Genomic DNA, 12,141 nt, shown 5'->3' on the forward strand with positions numbered 1-12,141 from the left:
ATAGAGATGTCCAAACCACAACATCCAGAGTAAAAGTATCTTAACTCCAAAGAAAGGGCAGTTGGGAAGGCACATGGCAACATCTGCTAGCTTTTGCCACTGGCTTCTTCAGACTGCTTCCAGGGGGCATTTTCTTTCTGCATCTCCAAAGGTCTCTGGCTACGTGGGCTCTGTTGGCTCTGAAGCTTTTTCCAAAATGGTTCCCTCTTAAAAGGCTCAAGTAAGCAACCCCACCTTGAATGGGTGGAGACACATCTCCATAGAAACAATAAAAAGATCCCACCCAGCATTGAGGATAATGGACCTGGTTTTCTGGTGTACACAAGAATTTCAAACTGGCAAACAATGCAAACATCCCAGAAAGAATACTATACTATTAGTTAAAATTCTCAAGAATAGTTACTATGATCTAATAGGATACCTTACATTGAAAAAGGAAGGGAACACATGATAGATCTGTTTTGAAAGGGAATGGGGACAGAACAAAAGGTTGTAAAATTTGATCAAAAAAGACTTGCCCTGGACTTAGAATATGAAGAGGACTATAGATCAGGTTCAGTATTTCTCAACCATGTTACCATGGGCAAATGATTCATATCCAAATTTCCCTCTCAGCATTGCCTTTGCTCCATGCCATAAGTTTTGATATGTTGTGTTTTCATTTTCATTTTCCTTGAGATATTTACTGATTTCTCTTGTAATTTCTTCCTTAACCACTGGTTGTTTAAGAGTATGTTGTTTAGCCTACATATGTTTGAATATCCTGACCCTCTGCCTGTTATTGATTTCCAACTTCATTCCATTGTGATCTGAGAAGGTGTTTTGTATAGGTGTTTTTATAATTTCAGTCTCTTAAAATTTATTGAGGCTTGCTTTGTGGCCAGCATATGGTCTGTCCTTGAGAATGATCCATGAGCACTTGAGAAAAATATGTATCCTGCTGTTGTGGGTTGTAATGTTCTGTAAATGTCTGTTAAATCTAGTTCATTTATTGTATTATTCAAACTCTCTTATTGATCCTCTGGGTAAATGTTTTTTTCATTGATGAAAGTGGGAAGTTGAGGTCTCTAGCTATTATTGTAGAGGTGTCTACTTCACCTTTCATTGTTGTCAATGTTTGCCTCATGTATTTTGGAGCACTCTGGCTAAGTACATAAATATTTATGATTGTTTGGTCTTCTTGTTGAGTTGTTCCTTTTATTAATACATAGTGTCCTTCTTTGTCTCTTAACTAAATTACATTTGAAGTCTAATTTGTCAGATATTAACATAGCTACCCCTCCTCTTTTCTTGTTGTTCTTTCTGTTGAAATATTTTTTTCCAACCTTTCATTTTCAATCTGTTTTTTGTCCTTGGGTCTAAAGTGAGTCTCCTTTAGATAGCATATAGATAGGTCCTGTTTTTTCAATCCATTCTGCCAGTCTGTGTCTTTTGATTGAGGAGTGTGCCAGTATGAAAGGATTATGTTCTCTCTAGAAATAATCCTGATCCATCTTGTGGAGGCAGCCATTTCCTTTAATCCCTATTCAGCACTGTAGGTTGGAAATGATTAGATTATCGCACCAGAGATGATGCGCACCCAACTGGTGTTAGCCTTTGATTAGAGGGAGCTATGACTCCACCCATTCCAGGTGGGTCTTGATCAGTTTATGGGAATCTTTTAAAAGAGGAAACATTTTGGAAAAAGCTTCAGAGCCATGAGAACCATGAGAGCCCATGCAGCCAGAGACCTTTGGAGATGAAGAAGGAAAATGCCCCAGGTGAGCTTCATGATGCAAGAAGCCTGGAGAGAAAGCTAGCAGATGTCACCATGTTTGCCATGTGCCTTTCCAGTTGAAAGAGAAGGCTTGAGTCTCACTGGCCTCTCTTGAGTGAAGGTTACCTCTTGTTGGTGCCTTAATTTGGTTACTTTTATAGATTTGCTTTAATTGGGACATTTTCATGACCTTAGAACTGTAAACTTGCAACTTAACAAATTCCCCTTTTTAAGAACCGTTATGTTTCTGGTGTAACACATTCCAGCAGCTAGCAAACTAGACCAGTGAGTATAATCTGTTAACATTTAATGTTATTAGTGTAAAGACAGTACTTCTCTTCTACCATCTTGTCTTTTGGATTTTCTTTGTCATATCTCATTTTTATCTTTTTACCTTTATTGATAGTTTTCATCTCTATACTCTTCTCCCTACCTCTCCTGTCTTTTCCTATCTGCCTATAGTATTTATTTATTTATACTCCCTTTAGTATTTATTGTAGAGCTGGTCTCTTAGTCACAAATTCTCTGTGACTGCTTATCTGAAAATATTTTAAACTCTCCCTCATTTTTGAAGGATAAATTTTGCTGAGTATAGAATTCTTGATTGGCAGATTTTCCTCTTTCAGAATCTTAAATATATCATATATATCATGCCTCTGCCTTCTCACGTTAATGGTTTCTGGTGAGAAATCCACACATACTCTAATCATGCTTCACTTGTAAAAAGAGATTGCTTTTCTCTTGTTGCTTTCAGAATTCTCTCTTTGGCTTTGACATTTGACAGTCTGGTTAGTAAGTGCTTTGAGTAGGCCTATTTGGATGTATTCTGTTCAGAGCACACTGCTTTTCTGGAATGTGTAACTTTATGTCTTTCATAAGAGATGGGAAGTTATCAGTGATTATTAGTCTTTTTGCCCCTTTTCCCTTCTCTTCGGAGACACCCATAATACCTATATTCATGTGGTTGATGTTGTCTTTCACTTCCCTGAGATCCTGCTCATTTTTTCCTTTCTTTTCCCTTTCCTTTTTTGTGTAGCATTTCAGATGTCCTGTCCACTAATCCTTTCTTGTGCCTCTTCCAATCTGCTGTTGTAGCTCTCCATTTTTTTTATCTCTCCTATTGTGCCTTTCACTTCCATAAGTTCTGCCATTTGTTTTTTCAAATATTTGAATTCTTCTTTATGTTCATCCAGTGTCTATCCTTCATCTCTTTTGCCATATCTTCCCTCAACTCATTGATTTGATTTAATGTGATTTTGCATGTCTGTTCAAACATCTGTAATTAGTTGTTTCAACTCCAGTATCTCACTTGAAATATTGGTTTGTTCCTTTGTCTGGCCCATATCTTTGATTTTCCTAGTATGACTTGTTATTTTTCGCTGGTGTCTAGGCATTTGTTTTCCCCAATTAGTTTATTCTGGAGGTCATTTTTCATTCTTTTACTAGGATTTTCTTGTTAGTTGGCTTTGTTCTCTGCCTTTTTTTTGGCATTCAGTTCAATTCATTTTAGGCCTGTAGCATAGGTTCTGTCTAACTGATAAGAACTTTTCAGTTCTTTTTCTTGTTCTTGCCTGTTTGTATGGAACCTTTATTTATTTATTTTTAATTTGTTTAAAACATAACCACATACAACAATCTTACCATATGATCACAAACATGAACATTCTTACCATATGATTATTCCATTCTTGGTATATAATCAGTAACTCACAATATCATCATATAGTTGTATATTCATCACCATGATCATTTCTTAGAACATTTGCATTAAGTTAGAAAAAGAAAAAGAAAAAAACTCATACATACCATACCCTTTACCCCTCCCTCTCATTAACCGCTAGTATTTGCATCTACCCAATATATTTTAGCCTTTGTTTCCCCTATTTTTTCCATACCCCTTATGCTCCCTTTCACTGATCATTAGCATTTCAATCTACTAAATTTATTTTAACATTTGTTCCCCCAATTATTTATTTATTTTTAATCCTAATGTTTTATTGATCTGTCCATACCATAGATAAAAGAAGTATCACACACAAAGTTTTCACAATCACACAGTCACATTGCAAAAGCTGTATCATTATATAATCATCTTCAAGAAACATGGCTACTGGAACACAGCTCTACATTTTCAGGCACTTCCCTCCAGTCTCTCCAATATACCTTAACTAAACAGGTGATATCTATATAATGTGTAAGTATAACCTCCAGGATAACCTCTCGACTCTGTTTGAAACCTCTCAGCCATTGACACTTTATTTTATCTCATTTCTGTCTTCCCCCTTTTGGTCGAGAAGGTTTTCTCAATCCCTTGATGCTGAATCCCAGCTCATTCTAGGATTTTCTGTTCCACATTGCCAGGAAGTTTATACCCCTGGAAGTCATGTCCCACATAAAGAGGGGGAGGGCAGTGAGTTTGCTTGTTGTGTTGGCTGAGAGAGAGAGGCCACATCTGAGCAACAAAAGAGGTGGACTTTTTTTTTGAGGAGGGTCTCCTCAACTGTGATCTACTCCAGTCAGATTTTCTCAGATCAGACAGGCCCATATCTAAGGAGGAGAGAGTAACCAATATCAAATGCTCTGAGGGTGAGACCAATATCAAATGCTCTAACAACAGGTTGTCAGACTTTCCTATGAAGCCTCTAGACTCTGTGCTTTTCCCATCCTGCCCAGCATGTAGTGCTTGTCAGCCCACAGCTTCCCACTAGCATAAAGTGAGATGGTGCCTTTAATTCTCAGCAGCCTCTCCCTGCCAGTGGTGTGATTGAGACATAGGCTGAGGTAGAAGACTGGCTTAGGTTGCTTCTGTTTTCCAGCCCCTGGGGCCTGAATTCCCTGATGGAGGGCAGCCACTTGAGCTGGGCCCCACCCCTTTTTTTCTGGGGGAAGATACACCCCTTAAGGAATGTTTCCCATTCACCTGAGTAGTTACTTTGTCTCTCCTACATGTCTTAATTCCACACTTGCCTGGAGCATTGATGCATGTTAAGAAGAAAAACAAAACAAAACTTTTTTTTTCTCCCTAGAGAGAAAAAAAAAAAAAAACAGCTTTCAGAGCTGGAACCCTGCTCCCTGGGTTTGCCAGTCAAGAGCTAGAGTTGGTGCATGGCTCTGTGTGTCTCCATCTTTTCTTGGGGTCTAGCCTTTTTCAAGTATTTTGTGCTGTCCAACTCAAGTCTCTGTTGCTTTATTTTGTTTTGTTTTTTCCATGAGCCCTGTCCCTCTCTGCTGGTCCCAGTTCCTTTAGTGATTACTCCTGGTTTATCTGTGCTAGGGGCCTGTTTACAGCAGTCTGAATTTGTTAATTCTGCAATTGTAGCATGGTTGAGCTAATTTCCTTGCTACTAGTACAGTCTGTTTCTTTTCTCCTCAGAAAATGAGCCTGCCTTGCCCATGGGGCATGGGGCTTGCTGGTCTCTGCAGCTTGGGAGACTTATAGTCTTTGGGGGTTCTCAACCATTCCACCTGTTCCAGACTGCTGTATGATGTGGGTCCAGTCACAGTTGTCTCCCCCAACAGTTGTTCCATACAGTTCCTGGCTATTTACTAGCTGCTCTAGAGGATGAAGTAAATTCCTGACCTCATGATGCTACCATCTTGTTTCACCTCTCTCCAACATTCAGTCTTTCAGCTTGATATCCTATAACTTAAATGCTATAACATGAACAATACAACTTATGTCATATGCTAAGGGGATAAAATAGAGAAGAAAACAAGATATTTTCTTTATGTACAAATACAAACATAATAAAGCAAGGAAGAAATATTGATATCATTAAATCTTGTTTCTATAACTGGTCATATGTTCATAGTTCATATATTTTTTTCCACTACCTATTCCATGCTCTCTTTACCTTCAGCAAGCACTTCAGGTGGTCATAGTTCTTTGCCTGGTGGGGTGACCCAAAATTTCATTCCTGAAATTTCTGTGCCATTGGTAGTCCTGCCTGGATTGGGTTGTTGCAGTTTTCCATTGACTTTAATATGAGGGCATGGTAGGAGTAAGAGACACCAGGGAATCTCCTATATTCCAGAACAATTCTTATTTATATATATTTTATTATTTTACTTATATATTTTATATAAGTAACTCACACAACTGTGGGGAAGCATCAGTCCAAATTCTATAGGGCAGGCCATGAGCTGGCAATAATGATAAATGTCAATGAATTCCCAGGAGAAACTGGCTAGCTGAAGTAGAGACCTAACTTCTCTCTTCTAACAGCTGAAATTGTCACCTCTCCCTTAAAAGTCTTTAACTGATTGGATTACATCCAACTGATTGGATTCTCTCATTGCAGAAGCCACTCCCCTTAGTTGATTGTAGATGTAATCAGCAATAGATGCAATTAACTGATTGATGATTTAAGTCCACAAGATGTCCTCACAGTAATGGTTAGGCCAATGCTTGCCTGACCAGACAACTGGACACCATACCCTGGGCCAAGCTGACACATGACCCTAAATATCATATACCCCCATCCACATATTCTGGTTGTGAAACTCTGAGGTGGGGCCCAAAAGGGAGCGGTCAGCTCCTGGGCAGTTTGCTAGGGTTAAAGCACCTCCTCCATCAAGATCATCTGAGGTTGTTAAAATGCAGATTCCAGTGTCCCACCCCAGAATGTTGCTTCATTAGGCTGCAAATGAAGCCTAGAAATCTGCATTTTTAACAGGCTCTCAAGGGGTTTTATATACATTAAACTTAGAAAAACCACAGCTTCAAAGGGTGTCAGTGAGGTATATAAAGGGCATATGAATGGGGTGTATGGAGGAATGTTGGTTAGTGGGGAGAATGGGATGAGGGAACATAGCCTCTTAACCTGGATTGTTTCACATTCCCCCTGAGCAGCAGTCTTTCTTCTTAGAAGGCTCCTTCGTTTCTTTCCCATCTACTTCCTAATTTCCATTACTCACTGTATTAGTTTATTAATCTGCCAGCATGTAATGTACCAGAAATGGAACAGCTTTTTAAAAGGGAATTTAATAAGTTGCAAGTTTACAGTTCTAAGGTTGTGAAAATGTCCACATTAAGGCACCAAAGAGTTCACCTTCACTCATGAAAGGTTGATTCCACTCAGAACACTTCTGTCAGCTGGGATGGCATGTGGCTGGCATCTAGTGGTCCTGTGCTCCTGGGCTCTGTTTCTTCCAACTTCTGATACCAGCGGTTTCCTCTCTAAGTATCTTTTGGCATTCACTTAGCTGCTCTGGGTTTCATTTCTTAATTAAGCATCTGCCAGGGCTGGCGATTTCTTCTCTTCAGGTTTTGGCTATTTCATGATCCTCACTTAGTACCCAAGCTATTTCTCTCTCCTTCTCCAAGCAATTTCATTGGCTTTCTCTGTTGGCTCTGAGCTCCCTCCAAAATGTTTCCTCTGTTAAAGAACTCTAGTAAGACCCACCTGGAATGGGTGGGGGTCACATCTCCATGGAATCAAAATGTCACAGCCACTATTGGGTGTGGCACATCGCCATGCAGAGAATCTAATCCAAAGTTTTCACCCTACAATACTGAATCAGGATTCAAAGAAACATCTACCCCCACAAGATAGGATCAGGATTAAAACATGGCTTTTCTGGGATACATATTAGACTCAAACTGGCACACTTTTCATGTACCCATAGAGATATGTTGCTGTCTCCTGGGATTACTTTGGAAACTCTACCATAAAGACAATTCGTTCCAACTTCTTTGTCTTACAGATCATAAAACTAGAGCCCAGAGAGATGGAATTAGAGACACAGTACTGATAAGTACCTGAGACAGTACTGATTTTTTAATGCCTAATTCAGCATCTAATTTTAATGACCTCAGGCTATTTTTCACTATTCAGCTGATACTATTCAACTAAACTCTTTTCAGATACTGGTACAGCAATGGTGTTCCCAAATTACCTTCAAAATGGCCTCCTATAGCACAGTCCTCAAAAGGAAGTAATGTTCTGCATCTTAACCCTTCCTTGGTTTCTTATGTTCCAAAGCTGTTTATATTGGTCACCAGGCAACCAATTCTTTAGAATCACATGAATCTACTCACAGAATCTGTGAATTCAACCAGAATTATCTTTAGCTAGTTATTAAATTTCCTCCTTTATAAACTGAACTTTGGGAAATTGCATCATATTTATTGATTGTGTGGTTTAATGGATTTCTTGGTCATCTTTTGAGAAATAAACCTCCAGGTAAAGCCTGGAGCTGTATTTCCCCTACACATTAGTCCCGTTGAGAAAAAGACAAAACAGGAAACTCATGAGCACCCAGCTCTGTCATGCTCCAGGCTGATATGGCAAATAATAAAGTAGGAAAAGTCTGTTTTGGGGAACTTTTCTGTTCCCCTTTCCTTTCCTCCACACCTAATTAATCCCTTCCTTCCACACAGTTCAATTCTATCTCCCTTACTTCCCCAAATCCTGTTAGATTATTAGCCATTAACAGTATTTTTTACAAGGGGACTATTCAAGTCCTGTATTTCTAAAACTAAAATTTCAGTTTTACTGAAATTTACTGCTCAGGTGGTCGCCATTTCTGGTTTCTGGGCAAGGACGGCCTTAGTGGTTGACCTGAGCAATGTCTTAAATGCCTGGGCTTAACCTGTACTCAGACCCTTGAGTTCCACAGAAGGGTGAGAGAGTGTACTGTCTAGGGTGAAAATGACTCAAAGACTTTAAAATTAAATACTAAACCCTGTTTAATTACAAAAGCCATAGCCATGTTGGTTTTCAGGTAGAAATTCTTGACAAATAATAAAATTATAACTACCCATAATTCCTCAAGGGGTAGTTTTGGGGTAGTTTTTGATTAGTTTGTTTTTTAGTGAATTAATATAATATTTATATATACATATGTATATAGCTCTCTAACCTGCTTTTTTCAATTCATTAAAGCTTCTTCATAAATTCTTTTGCTATACATTTTTAATGGCTAGATCTTCCATTGTATGACTTCACCACAATTTGATCAAATTTACTGTGTTTGCTTCTAACTTTTCCTCATTGAAGTAACTGTATGATAAGCATATTTTAACCAAATATTTACCCACATTGATGAATATTAGAAGAAATTTCTAGGAATGGAATTGTGAGTCAAAGAGAATGCAACTTTTATTTTTATAGAGCTTGCTCTTTGAAAAGGACATACCAGTTTACAATTCACCACAATATATGAATATTTGTTTTCCAAATCTTCTTCAACATGAGATATCATCATGTGAGACACAGGTAAAGCATAACAGTTTAGAGCACAAGCTCTGGAATCATATTGCAAATGTATGAATTCCAGCTGGGTGATCTTTAGCATATCATTTAGCTTCTCCGGGCCTTCATTTTCTCAGGATTCTTGGGAGAATTAAAAATTAGCTATTACTATTTATCTTCTTTAGTTCCTGATATGCTTGTGGTCAAAATGTACTAAAAAGTATCCCACAGAAGCAGAACAAAAGTAATTAGAGCTACAGGGAGTGGCATGATTAATGACCAGTGGGATGAGCATTTGGAAGTAGGTAAAAAGGTTTGGTTGGAAAAACTCTTGAAGGTGGTTTTATTGGGAGAGAAGGCAACCCCAGGTTTGGTGGGCTCTGATCCTATGCAATTTGGTGATTTCTCTAATAAAAAGGACACAAGATTACGAATGTGAAATCAGGTTCAACACCTTGGAAGAGAACTGAAGCTTAAATTTCATGAAAAATCTACCACTGGCTAGAAGGAATAGCCTATGGAAAAGTAGGAAAATGTGATAAGACCAGGATGAAAGGGAGCTGTTTGCCCAGATGGAGCAAAATGAGAGCCTAGTGTAACAAAATAGAAATAACTCTATTACCTCATTTGGCTGTTTTTATGCCTCTAAGGAATGGAGCACAGAGGACAGTCTCACTGCTAGTAAGGAACCCACAACTCTTAGATGTGGGACTGGTGTGGATAAGCATATACACAAATAACACAAAAAGCAAAGCACTACAGGGCATATTTTAAAGAAAAGGCCTATGATTAATAACTGGTATGAATTACTCAACAAAGTGATAAAAGCCAACTACTGTCCTGCATTCCTTTAGTCATCAGGAGTTTGGCGACTGGAGAACTAGATGTGAGGTTCCGTTCCATTCTTCAACAGCCAAACAGTTCTTCTGAGAGTCAGAGCAAGGAAATTATTTCCAGAGTGGAGGTTTTCAGTACAGGAAGCTTTTGGAAAGTTCAAACTTGTCTGTGTTAGCTCTCGCTTTTAAAGGCTGGTCCCCAATTGTCAGGGATCTGACCTATCAAGCTTAGTTAAGCAGGCTGCTCTGCCTGTGTCCCTGCCCTCCAACATCGGTCATGGGTAACTGGGCACTTAGCCTGCAGATGGGAAGCCCGCCACCAAAGGGTCTTTTGTGTGTGTGTGTGTGTGAGTTTATCTCTGAACTTTTTAACTTAAAAAAAATTTTTTTTAATACCAAAAAACACCAAATGCAAACATTCCTATTTTGATCTTTCCTTTCTACATATATAATCAGTAACTCACAATATCATCACATAGTTGTATATTCATCATGATCATTTCTTAGAACATTTGCATCAGTTCAGAAAAAGAAATAAAACCGAAAAAAAATGCATACATACCACACCTCTTACTCCTCCCTTTCATTGATCACTAGCATTTCAATCTATTAAATTTATTTTAACATTTTGTTCCCCCTCACTAAGCTGCCATCTTGGCCCAATCTCAGCATTTGATTTTGAGGAGTTCCCATTTACCTATTTTTTCTTTTGTTGCTTGTGCTTTGGGTGTAAAGTTTCGGAAGCTACCTCCTATTACTAGGTCTTGAAGATGTTTCCCTACATTTTCTTTTGGAGGCTTTATGGTGCTAGTTCTTGTATTTAGGTGTTTGATCCACTTTGAGTTAATTTTTGGGTAGGGTGTAAGATAGGGGTCCTCTTTCATTCTCTTGGCTGTTGATATCCAGTTCTTCCATGCCCAATTATTGAACACTATTTTGTCCCAGATCAGAGGATTTGGGGGCCTTGTCAAAAATCAGTTGACCATACATTTGGTGGTCTATTTCTGCCCTCTCGATTCAATTCCATTGGTCAGTGCTTCTGTCTTTGTGCCAGTACCATACTGTTTTGACCATGGTGGCTTTCTAATAGATTTTAAAGTCAGGGAGTGTTAATCCTCCTACTTCATTCTTCTGTTTTAGGATGCTTTTAGCTATTTGGGGTCTCTTTCCCTTCCAGATGAATTTGGTAATTACCTTTTCCAAATCTTCAAAGTAGGTTGTTGGAATTATGATTGGTACTGTTTTGAATCTGTAGATCAATCTGGGGAGAAGTGACATCTTAACTATATTTAGTCTTCCTATCCCTGAGCAGGGATTGTATTTCCACCTAATCCGACTTCCTTTGATTTCTTTTAGCAGTGTTATGTAATTTTCTGTGAACTAGTCCTTCACGCCCCTAGTTAAGTTCATTCTTAAGTTCTTGATTCTTTTAGTTGCTATTTTGAATGGAATTTTTTCCTTAAGTGGCTCCTCAGTTAGGTCATTGCTTGTATATAGAAATGTTACTTATTTTTGCACATTAATTTTATATCCCACCAGCTTGCTGAATTTGTTTATCAGCTCAAGTAACTCTGCTGTAGATTTCTCAGGATCTTCCAAGTATAGTATCATACCATCTGCAAGTAATGAGAGTTTTACTTCTTCTTTTCCAATTTGGATGCCTTTTATTTCTTGGTCCTGCCTGATTGCTCTAGCTAGAACTTCAAGCACAATGTTGAATAATAGTGGCAACAGTGGGTATGCTCATCTCATTCCTGATCTTAGAGGGAAAGCTTTCTGTCTCTCTCCATTGAGTATGATGCTGGCCATCAGTTTTTCATATGTTCCCTTTATTATATTGAGGTAGTTACCTTTGATTCCTATCTTTGGAGTGTTTTAATCAGAAAAATATGCTGAATTTTGTTGAATGCTTTTTCAGCATCAATTGAGATGATCATATGATTTTTCCCTTTCAATTTGTTAATATTCTGTATTACATTAATTGAGTTTCTTGTGCTGAACCATCCTTGCATTTCTGCTATAAACCCCACTTGGTCATGTGGTATAATTATTTTAATGTGTTGTTGGATTTGATTTGCTAATATTTTATTGAGAATTTTTGCATCTATGTTCATTAGGGAGATTGGTCTATAGTTTTCCTTTCTTATAGCATTTTACCCAGTTTTGGTATTAAAATTATATTAGCTTCATAAAATGAGTTAGGTAGAGTTCCTTTTTCTTCAATGTTTTGGAAAAGTTTGAGCTGGCTTGGTGTTAGTTCTTTTTGGAATGTTCCATAAAATTCCACTGTGAAGCCATCTGGCCCTGGGCTTTTCTTTGTAGGAAGATTTTTGATGACTGATTGAATCTCTTT

At 38.2% G+C, this 12,141-nt stretch overlaps 1 protein-coding gene across 3 annotated transcripts in view; it reads right to left on the reverse strand.

Annotated features, from left to right (window-relative positions):
* The window catches only part of HEATR4 (HEAT repeat containing 4), an 85,430-nt gene extending 77,649 nt beyond the window's left edge, over positions 1-7,781 (reverse strand). The window contains exon 1 of one of the 3 annotated variants that reach the window (XM_077122980.1): positions 7,655-7,781. The gene's annotated coding sequence lies outside the window, so the exon portion shown is untranslated. The remainder of the gene's footprint in view (positions 1-7,654) is intronic. The other 2 variants (XM_077122978.1, XM_077122979.1) reach the window with 2 other exon arrangements.
* Between the last annotated feature and the right edge of the window lie 4,360 nt (positions 7,782-12,141).

Source organism: Tamandua tetradactyla, chromosome 12, assembly GCF_023851605.1.
Source record: "Tamandua tetradactyla isolate mTamTet1 chromosome 12, mTamTet1.pri, whole genome shotgun sequence".
Classification (NCBI taxonomy): Eukaryota; Metazoa; Chordata; class Mammalia; order Pilosa; family Myrmecophagidae; genus Tamandua; species Tamandua tetradactyla.